Source organism: Pteropus alecto, unplaced genomic scaffold, assembly GCF_000325575.1.
Source record: "Pteropus alecto unplaced genomic scaffold, ASM32557v1 scaffold270, whole genome shotgun sequence".
Classification (NCBI taxonomy): Eukaryota; Metazoa; Chordata; class Mammalia; order Chiroptera; family Pteropodidae; genus Pteropus; species Pteropus alecto.
In genome coordinates, this window is record NW_006430735.1 from 5,873,685 (window position 1) to 5,885,133 (window position 11,449).

Genomic DNA, 11,449 nt, shown 5'->3' on the forward strand with positions numbered 1-11,449 from the left:
GAGCAAGTACATAATTTATAAAGAGCTCTGCTTTAATCAGCGATCACAGTTTGACCTGCACAATCCTGTATGTTTGTCCCCCCCAGACCTTTGTCTTATTAGTTTCATGGCCAGTTTGTCCCCCAGTCAGAGCTGTATCTCTGTCAGTGTTAGTGTTGTGAGGATAAAACCTCCAAGAGTTGAAAGAAGCCAAATTCTTATGCCAACCTGACTCAAAGAGCACAAATGAGGTAACTGCATTTTATAGTCATTGTGTATTTGCCAAATAACATCTTGTTGAATCATTCCCTGAAGTCTGTCTGATTACAGTGTAAACTATGAATTAATTCTCCATCTGTGCAGGAAACAATGATATGCAGTAATGTGAGCTATGCCCATACTCAACTCATTTAGAAATGCTGGAACTCACATTTTTAGACTCTCCAGCAAGAATGGACAGAGAGATGCTCATAAAGAGACAAGCATGCTATGGAGCTGTGGGCCTGTCCTAACAAGGCTGAGTCTTAAGATCAGCCACTACTATAGATACATGAAATGTAAATAAATAATTCTCTCAAAAGCCTTGCAATAATGCCCTATTCTTATATAACCTTAGGGAAATTTTTATTAAAATAATTTTATTGGCATCCCTAAATGTATAGTTGTTGCTTGGAGATCTTCATCAAACCATACTGTAAAAATTCCTCTGATTCTTGGAAAAGATGACTGTTTCTACAGAGGAAATTGGTGGTTACCAGGATCATTACAGCTGGTATTCTATAAACCACAAGGCTGATCCTCCATGCTAGGGACCTGGATCAAGTGCCACTTTTGCGGTTAACCTACAAGGTCATTATCTCTCTGAACAGCTTCATTTTTCATCTATAAAATGGGAGGAAATAAACTTACACCTTAAGGTGGAGTAAAACACCAGGTAGAACATATACATATTGCAGGGCTCTGCTGCTCACCAGATGGAGCCCTGAGGAAGAGAATGAGAATGAACTTGATTCTCTTATTCTTCCGAAAGATGGGATGAAGTTTCATGAAGGGGATTGTGGTGGGGAAATATGAACCTCCAAAGGAGAGAGTGGAGTCAAGCACCTCTTCAGCTCATGGCACCCAATCATCATTCCAGGTATGGCCCTTTCTTGTTTTGTTTGCCTTTGTTTTATTTGATTTTATACATTTCCTCTTCATTCTTGGCTCCTACTTGTCCTCACCCCAAATACTCACTAATGTGTACTTGGATGTGTATGTATATTTGAAATTTTATGATGTTATATTGTCTTCGTATACTTTTACATATATATAAATAATAGTGGGCTATGAAATTCTTTTTCTTCTTTTTCACTCAGCTCTATGCTTTTAAGATTTATCCATGTGCTCAGTGAACAATATTCCACATTGACCTATTTATTCTCCAGTGATGTACATGGAAGTAGACCATAAAGCATAATGGTTAGGAGTACATGTTCAGAAGCCAGACTGTCTAGCATCAATCTCATTCACAACTATGTGAACTTAGCTCATTTACTCAAGTTCCCCATTCCTCAGTGTTCTCATTTCTGAAACAGAGATAGTAATGATACCTACTTCCTATAGAGTGCTGAGAACATGTTAAGTACTTGACACATGTAAGCATCCAACAAGTGTTAGCCATCATCATCATCATCATCATCATCATTATAATTTCTATGCCTAGTGCTGCAATGAATACCCTTGTACATATCCCTTAATGGACCTGTGCCTGAGTTTTTCTGGGGTGTAGACTCCAGAGAAGTTTGGCTGGGTCATAGGGTGTAAGCACACTTAATTTCACCAAGTACTGCCTAATTGCTCTCCAGTATGACTGCCCCCATCTACATTCCCACCCTCAGTTCTTGAGGGTTCTTGGAAAAGTTTTCTCAGCCAGGGAGAGCACATATTTTAACAAGTCTCCTCTCCAGTTGCACTGACATCATCTGTCTGGGAAACTTCTGTCTAAGCTGGGTGGAGAAACAACTCTAAGATACGTGGCCGATTTAAGTATCTGTGCTGTTCCATACTCCAGAGCCCTAATCCCTGTAGTGATTATCAAACAGTGGGCTCACAACCTGAGGGGCGTCAGAATCACCCCAGAGGGGGTTCAAAGTGGCCCAGGGCCCTGGTGTTGCTAGAGGCTATCAATGCAAGTGATGGAGTAGGAAGGTCTCCTTGTCCAGAAAGTTCTATTGTCGAAGATTTCTCTATAGCCTGAATAATACCAGAACTGTCACTACTTAATACAGTTTTTTTAAATTAAGCCCATATTTTCTCTGGAGGACCATGCACTATCAACACATAACCTGGACTCTAGGCCCAATACCTGCTAGTACCAGAAGGTGTAAGCATCCCAGGAGAAGCCCCTGAGGGACTTGAGTGTTTGAAAAATGTTTGATCGGCAAAATATGATACATGTTTGATAGATTTTGGAGGTATGTGTCTCAGGCTCCCCAGGGGTAGTGAGTACAGCTCCAGGGGAGATTCTGAGGCCTGCTTAAGGATGTCATTGAAATCCAGCCTTGCATAAAGATTCCAAACAGTACACTTACTGACTGCCAGAAATCTCAGATCGAGATCTGGAATTCAAAAGCTTCCAAAATACCCCTACATATGATAGGCAAGTCAGTAAACTTGTCCCTCTGTATCTATGTTACAAGAGAGTTTATTAAACTTCAAAAGCAGAAACCAAGTAATTCTTCCATTTCTTCACCCACTACTGAGCTGTTTCTTTTCTCCTGAAAAGAAACCAAAGCTACCAATTTTACTGAAGCTGTTAGAGAATGAAATTGGCACTTGGACTTGTGCAGGTTTATAACCCACAGAGTCAAAAGAAGCTCTGAACAAGATGATAGGTATTTCTCTGCTTTAAAAATTAGTGATTACGTGAGGCTCTCACACTGGTCTCAGCAACATCCGCCAAGGTATTCGAATTTTTAGATTCTAGAGAAGATAGAAAAATATTTAAATTGGCATAAAAGGTAACTAATTTTTAAATATTGTTTATGTCTTTCTTGCTATTTTTTACTCTAAGTAATTTTTTCCATGGACCAATAAACTGACAGCTTATAGGTTCTCCATAAATATTTGTGGCAGAAGTGACTAGTCAGTAAAGGGCAGGCAGAGCTCTTCACCCTATTCTCTTGATCTCACTTAGGCTGAGATCACTCTCACCTTTCCACATCATTTCTTGATACTATAAGGTACATATTGGTTAAAATAAAAACTTTGGAGTACAATATAAAAATCCTAGCTGGAGGCTGATCCAGCCCCCACTGAAGAACTAGCATGAGGCACGGCCGGATAGGGATCTAAGAGCCCTGATGCTGTTCATTGGCTAGCTAAAGAGGAAAAGAGGCCAATTGCCTGTGAGGTCCATTGTTAGAAAGTGGATCCTGGATCAGCCTGAGGAATGACGATGCTTACAATGAAACCTTAGAAGGCAAGGATTGATGTTGCAAAGGCAAGGAAGAATTAAACTAGGAGCATCTGCTAGAAGAGCCAGGTTGAAAGCTGATTCTGAAGGCAGAACGGTTTGTGGACAGGATCTGGTGTGCAAGGATGGGAGAAGTTGGGATGAGTAAAATAGCAAGAAATAAGAGGCTGAGGCTTGAGAACTGGGTCTAGAGGCCAGACAGGGAGGTTCTGTTAATATCTCGTTATCCATCCATGTTTCCTTCCTTTACAGCATGTTCCATCTCACCCCACTCCTCACTCTCACATATGGAGAGCAAGCCTAAAGCTAGGTCCCATTGCATTCAGGGGAGGGAATGCATCTTCTGAGGTTTCGTCTCTCCAATTTGGAGCCAAATTGACATTGATGAATGTCCCTGTCTCTCTGCCTTCTGAAACCAGGCCCCAATGGATCCCAGCCTCCAAGTGAGGTACCTTCAATCTCCATCCAAAGGCTTACCTTTCTGCCATAAGAGACAGGCCCAAAAGGAGAAATTTAAGCCACTTTTGGCCAGCCATCTGCATCCTGGCCCCAGTTACTGTGTCCTCTAGTCTGTCTCTGACTTTGACCCCTAACTCTGAAAACAAGGCCTCAGCCTTAGTTTTATTGAAGCCCTGCTATGAACCAGGCACACTAATCTTTACTGGAGATACAGTTATAAACAAGGTACTATCTTTTGCCTCATGGAAACTACAGGCTAATGAAAGAAGGTTCAATAAAGAGGAAGTTACAGTAAACTGTGATAAATACGAGCATGGGGAAATGGAAGCAGCTATTCCAAGCTGGGGGTGGGAGGGTGGGACACAAAATACTTCCTAGAGGAAGTGATAGCTAGGGCCTGATACAAAGAACAAGTAGGAGTGAAACCAGCAAAGAAGAAGACTGTGTGTGGGGGTGGACAGAGATGTTAGAGGAAGGAATAGCAAGTTCATCGTCCAGAGGTTGAACAATACAGGACAGGTCCAAAGATCTGAACATAACTCAATATGGCTGAAGCCACAGAAGAGCTGGAAGAAAGGCAAGAAATGTGACTCAAGTAGTAAGTAGGAGCCAGGTTATGACTGGCCTTATATGTTAGATGACCACATACATTTATTGTCCAAATTGAGGACTCAGCAGTTGTAAACTAGCATTATTCTGATGTCCCAATTCAGACCATCGCTTTATTTACAGACCAAGTTAAAAGGAATCTGGCTATAAATGAACCTGGGTCTCTGTCTTTCTATACTGAACCTCGCCCCAGCAGCCTGCCTGGTATAGAGGCCCTGACTTGCCCGTGCAAAACTTCTCCAAGAGAACTGCCTTCTGTATATTTCGGTCTGCATATTGTCCTCATCTCAAGATAACCCATAAATATGCCCAGTATGCCCATAGTTAGAGCCTCCTTATCCTCCTTCTGTTGGACTAATCAAACTTGTTTCCAGAGGTCGGGACTGTTCTCTCATATATGCCTTCTGCATGTGGGTGGAAATCATTTCATATTCTGCTTCTCCAGGAGATCTTGTCCCAGAGCAGTTAAGCAAAGGATATCAGAAGAGATGATAGCCAGAATCTGCAAAAAGCTACTTATTTATGTTATCTCCTAATGAAGCAAGTCTATTTTTCATACCAAGAGTTTTTCATTTTTTTACCAACGCCAAAATATGTTAACATCAGAAGGCTAGAGCTCACATCTAGGCTGCCCGTTTGCCAGCTCTATGAACTTAGACATGCTCCTTGACTTCTATGAGACGCATTCCCCTATTTGCAAAATAAAGAAAACAGAACCATCTTTACAGAGTTGCCAGAAGTAAATGAAAAAACACAGGTAATAGAGCCTGGCCCAGTGTCTGATTTGTGGTAGATGCTCAATATAGCTTTTTTTTTTTTAAGAACCTAAACTTAACAGCATCCATGAACAAGTACTATAGAAGGAAACAGGCTTAAAAGATTAACTGCATTTTCTAAGTTCAAAGTTACAATGGCAATCATTCGCATTCCTGAGATTCAACAGTGCTTATTCTGACCCACAGTTGTAGGTAGGAACCTCACCGTTATATTTCCTGTGGATTCCAACTATAGATGCTTCCATAAGGTGGGATTGTGGCAGGTACATAGAGAATCTGTTCTTCTTGATCGCTTAGCAGGATTGATGCCTAAAGCCAATTAACCAAAGCTGAGACCTAGAATGCTGGCTCTCAACAGGTAGCAGGTACATGGAGGTGAAAAGCATATTGCTAGTAACCTGATCCTCTTCACATCTATTGGCTGATATTCTATCTAGTGCACTCACAGATACCTCAGATTTTCCTCACACCACACCATCCCATGATGTCCTGAGCCATTGGGCTCTACGTGTTCCCTTAGAAAAATCCGGCACCTGGGTGCAGAGCCCAGGATCATAACCTAGATTTCCCTTTGCTTCAGATTGTCTTTGCCATCTCACCACCACACCATAGCTGATTATCATGGCCTTCATTATTAACTTGGAAGTGCTATATTTATTTGCTAATGGGAACTTCCATTTCCATAGAAACTTGGCCTCTCTGATATACCACATAATAAAAAAAAAAAAAAAATCCATGTTACAATGACCTTGCTTCCTCTCCCCTGGACCTTTGAATTTCAGTCCACAAGGCACTGTTCCACACTTTGGGGCCAATCTTGTGCCTGGGCAGCAAAGGGGTAATGAGGAGTGTGGTTTATAATAATCCCTAACTACACATCTGATCAGTCTTTCTGATGGTCTCATTCTTACTTTGAAGTTCCCAGGATTAAATTCGAAGAAATGATTTTGAAAGAGAGTTAATAAAAAGAATTGAACTGATAAATGGGCATACATCTTGAATGGTGCCAACAAATCACTTATACCCATCTAAGTCATTCTACACCCTCCAGTGTTCCATCCCTTGCCTGCCCACTCCAGGGCACAAGTTTCCCACACTGAATAAGAGAAGTGGCAGTAACCCCAGGTACCTTCTTCACAAGAACACATACCAGTCCTTTAAATTACCTGGTCCAGTCTCTGTCTTCACATAATATGGGCAGGCTATTCACCTATGTGAGACTTCTAATCTGATTCTAATCATATTTCTTAGGGGCCAGAAGTGTATTTTATTTACTTCTGTGCTATTTACATTCAGAATGCCAGGAAACTGTTAAGCCCATCTCGGAAGATGTTATTTTATTTTATGGTTCTCAAGCCCCACTGTTCACTTTTGGTCATCTGAAACGACTATCTTTTGTACCTTGTATTTTCACAAATATGAATCTAGGGATACAAAAACTTGTGTACATATTCATTGTATATAATGCATTTGGTCAATCTTTTCCAAATTGTATAATATTGCTCCCAGAGAGCTGAACCACAAAATTAACTAAATTTTTATCTTGTTCTCCATAAATATAATCTATAACTGTTTCTATAAGAAACCTGGGGTGCCTGCCTAAAAACCCCCTGTCATATGGTTGAATCCATTGTATCTATTGTCTCATTCTCCACCTGCTTGTCTGCCTAAGAAACTTCCTTTACTGAGGCTCACAGTGACCCTGGGGAATCTTAGAATCAGTTTGGGTCAATAATAATAGTCGTGGCCTGATTCTTATACCTCCAGACTCAAAAACTTGAAGGCGTATCCTTCCAATAACTCCCCTTGGCCTTGTCTTGAAGTACCAACACCCGATTTTTACTACATCCTGAAGAACAATCTGATCCACTATTCTCCCCTGATCCCATCCACCTGAAGCCACAATCATGAAAATCAAAGCCACCTTCCCTTATAAGCTATGGGACATGGACCCTGGCACAAGGGTATAGTAGCAGTGGTAGGTACATAGTTCAATCCCACTGGCACGAGTCTCCTGAGAACAGTGTCTCTTGTGCCCTATTTTCTAAAATTCACAGAATAAAGTCTCCAGGACAGAATTCTAGAGTTAAAGACCAGGACACTTATTCAGAAAGGCTCAGAATATCAGGTCCAAGAGGTGGAAAACTTCTTTATCTTATTCACTGCTATTTCCCAAATGTCTAGCCCTAAGCTTGGAACTTAGTATTTGTTTAGTAATACTTGAATATTTGTTTAGTAAACAAATATTTGTTTAGTAATACTTAGTATTTGTTTAGTAATACTTGAATATTTGTTTAGTAAAACTTGCTATATATAATTTTTTTAGATTTTCTTTTTCAAACATATGTCTTTCAGGTTTAAACTGAAAGACATATGTTTGAAAAAGAAAATCTAAAAAAATTATATATAGCAAAGGAATTTAATTGCTTTTGTTTTCAGGAAAAAAAAATTTTTTTAAAGAGGAATTTAACATTAAAACAGTTGAAGGACTTAATTAGAGATGGAATATAAGAGGCAGTATTAGAAAATGTAAACAGAACACAATTGATTCAGACCGCCTGGGTTAAAACCTTGGCTTTAAAGCTTACTAGCCATGTCAATGTAGGCAAGTTGGTTAGTCTTTCTAAGCTTTAATTTTCTTATCTTTAAAATGGGAATAATATTACTTGCCTATTGGACCTGTTGTGGAAATTACATTAGGTAATACTTAGAAAGGGCATCATAGCTCCCTGGCTACAAAGTCAGCCCCATCACCATTAGTTCTTATTAGTGATAACATAGTATTAGCATTATCTTTGGGGAGCGGGAAGAAGATCAAAGTTTATTTACTATCTGCATTCAAAAACATTTCACATCAAACAATCAAAATTTTAAAAAAAAGAAAGAAAAAAGTAAGAAAAAGAAAAAGATACTCTACTTAAGACTAATGTGCAATTTATACAGAATAAACTTTCTGGACATTGATCTTTTCAATAGTTCAGATTATATCTGAATGGACATGACTAATTCAGCTTAGTGTTTTAACTAAAGCTATGTTTGATTTTTAAATACTGTAGACTTTAATAAATAAACCAAACAAGTCTCAGTGTGGAACAGTCACTGCCAATATCACAGTGTCCCTGCAGGTGAGAGTTTAACACATGTATTCTATAGTATTGTATTACCAATAATTTTGGTAATGGCTTCCTAAAAAGCTGTGTGGAAGAGTGTATCCACTGAGCATCTAGATTTGGATGAAAAAAGTGTCATGCTGCTCTGAATGAAACACTGAAGCACATGCCTTATATCAGCAATTTTTGGCCCGGACTGTAAATTTCTTGAAAGTAGGGACTGTGTTTACTCATCTTTGTATCCCCAGTACCTGGGAAAGAATTTAACAAACAGTAATTCTGTCAATAAACTTTCATTCAAGGGTTCAACCTTTGCATTGGCTGGCTAATAGTTTTTCTCTGCTAATAATTCCATATGACATATTGTTGTGTTGATAGTATTATAGTCCCATAGTAAATATTGGAGCAAACTCTGGTCTCAGTCAGGTGATGGTGATATTAAGAATTAATACACAGGCTCCAACAAAAATGTTCCACATTCCGTAAATTCAGTACATTCCAAGAGGGATTAATGCTATACAAGAATTCCCCCACATAACACTACATATGGACACTGTGTTGATTTATGTGTGTGTCTCTCTCCTCAGAAGTCTTTTGTTTAACCCCATTTGAAATCTTATATAAAAATCATTTGAGAGTATTATATTTTTGTAGCAATAATCTGACAATGACTCACCTACATTTCACATTTTAATACTGTAAAAAGCAACATCCAAAGTTTGCCAGTGAATTCCTCAACTGCCTTCTCTATGACCTATTGAAATAGCAATGGCTTTTTTCTATCAGTAACACGTAGATAATTGAAGACTTGAAGAGTAGTCTAATTTTTACAAAATTACTCATCACCAGAAAAATAGAGCAGAACTTGAATTACTTTGGTTTTTATCTCTAAATGCAAATTCCAAATTACTTCAAAACATACAAGTAGTCCTGACTTATTACTAGGGTTAAAAAAGGAAGAATATTCTTAATAAGAAACACTAAGAAAAAAGAGTGTATTTAGACACATTCCCTCAGTGTGCATTAAATGAAGGACGAAGCAAACTGGGGTAATAATATGGCTTTGGATTTATGTGAGAATTGCTTTTGATCTTCTCAGAGAAGAATGAATTACCCAAAAGTCTCAACTACTCTGCTTAGAAGGATTCAGCAGGGGCAACTGGTTACTTAATCAGAACAGAACAGGTAAGATGGAACTAGGAACCTAGCTCTGACTTAATGTGACTACAGGGGACGATAAGAATAGGATGCAAGATAAGGGCTGTCCCAGCTGGAGTTGATAAAAAGAGATGGAATATAACAAATAAGGAATAAATATTTATGTGAAATATTGGCAACACTTAGCCTTGCAACTGAGTAATCATCTTTACATAGTACCACCTTCTTAGGAAAATAGAATACTCAGAAAATCAAAATTTTAGATCATGGGTAAGCATAAAACTAGCATGAAGTCAATGGCTGGAAATCCTTAAGCTGTACCTCTATTTCACAGTAGCTTTTCTATTTTAAAATTATTTAATGCAGAAATATTTAGATAAGGGATATGTTGATGGAAACTAATCAAATTAAAACTGCTGGTGAGAATGGATTTATTTTTTTTTAATCTTGAATGATTTCGCTGTCTAATATGCTCTCTTCTGCAATCTGGAACAAAATAACATATAAATTCTAGCTTTGAAAACAGAGAATTGCTACTCATTGAAATATAGAGAAACTGAATGAAAAAACTCTCATGGCTTTTACCTAGATCTGAGAAAAGTGTGAGGGTCCCTAACTATGAGAAAAGCCAGACTGACTTTTTCTAGAAAAAATAGAACTATACTAGTAAAAGTCAGATGAAGCTACAACATAAAAGAGCCCTGCCCTGGACATCCAATTTAAAACAGGAAATGCCCCTGCTCTGGAACTTCCAATCCTCCCCACTTTGTTTCCACAGCACTTCCTCCTTCTAATCAGAACTTCCTTCTTCTTCCTGCCTTAAACACAAGACATAAGAACTGGAGGTTCACAGACTATTTCAAGTGCCTAAGGGAAAGCTCAAGAGAATTTCAGATTCGTCAGCCTTTATTTCACAGACACTGATAACAGACCTCCTCCATTGCTTCCTTAGATATGCTCGCCTTCAACCGTAAAGCAAATGTTGCGCTGCTCTGCATCCAACCAATGGTCTCCAAGAGTGAAAAGTAGCCTGAACCTAAGAACTTCTGGCCTGTTACCCTGCAAAGAAATACCCAAACTCTGTGTGTGGGCACGTGTGTTGTGTGTGTGTGTGTGTGTGTGTGTGTATGTGTCCACACATGTACGCTCATGCGCATGTATTGCAGGATGAATTAAAAAGTTCCTTCTTCTAATGAGTGGAGGGCAGGATGCAAATTTTGGAGGATAAACAAATCCATTATTTCAGTCAATTGACATTGAGCTAGACTTTATGCTTAGCCCTTTTCTATCTGCAAGGGATATGATAATTAATGAAGAAAAAAAATCCCAGCTCTCTGTCTCCTAAAGCTGCATCTGACTCTGGGAATGGCAAAAAGAGCCACTTACAGCCAGCAGACCATGTTATTAAGGCTATTAAGATAGTGTTTTCACAAGCAGCAGGGTGAAAGCCTTGATATCAAAAGGAATATCTTGTCATCCTGTAAGATTAAATTGTGTTGTCATCTCAAAAAGTGAATACTTATCCTGGACAAATCAGCAAGAAACTAAACCATAATTCTAGGTAATAAGTATACAAAAATTAAATGGAGCCATCACTTTTGCTTTCTCTCATTGACTAGAATCCAAATTCTGTCCCCTACCCCATAGTCAGCAACACCTGAGTTGAAGCATCTCCATCAGCATCCAGTCAAGGACTAAGACTCCTAGAGCACACAGGATGCAAGAAGAGTCTGGGTAGTGGGAACGAGGGTGACAGAATTTCTTATCTTGGGAGAGTAGAATTGTCAGAGGAAAGAGAGAGAGAGAGACAGAGAGACAGAGAGATAGAGAGAACAGAGACACATAGAGACGGGGAGTGGTGGTGGACCATGAAGAGAAGTCTTCATGGGACTCCCTCCTGC

General features: G+C 39.1%; 1 long non-coding RNA gene across 1 annotated transcript; it reads left to right on the forward strand.

Moving 5' to 3' along the window:
* The first annotated feature begins 560 nt into the window (after positions 1-560).
* LOC112484776 lies at positions 561-10,741 on the forward strand. Its single transcript, XR_003048191.1, has 2 exons — positions 561-1,117; positions 10,501-10,741. It is a non-coding gene; the product is annotated as an uncharacterized LOC112484776 (long non-coding RNA).
* The last annotated feature ends 708 nt before the right edge of the window (positions 10,742-11,449 follow it).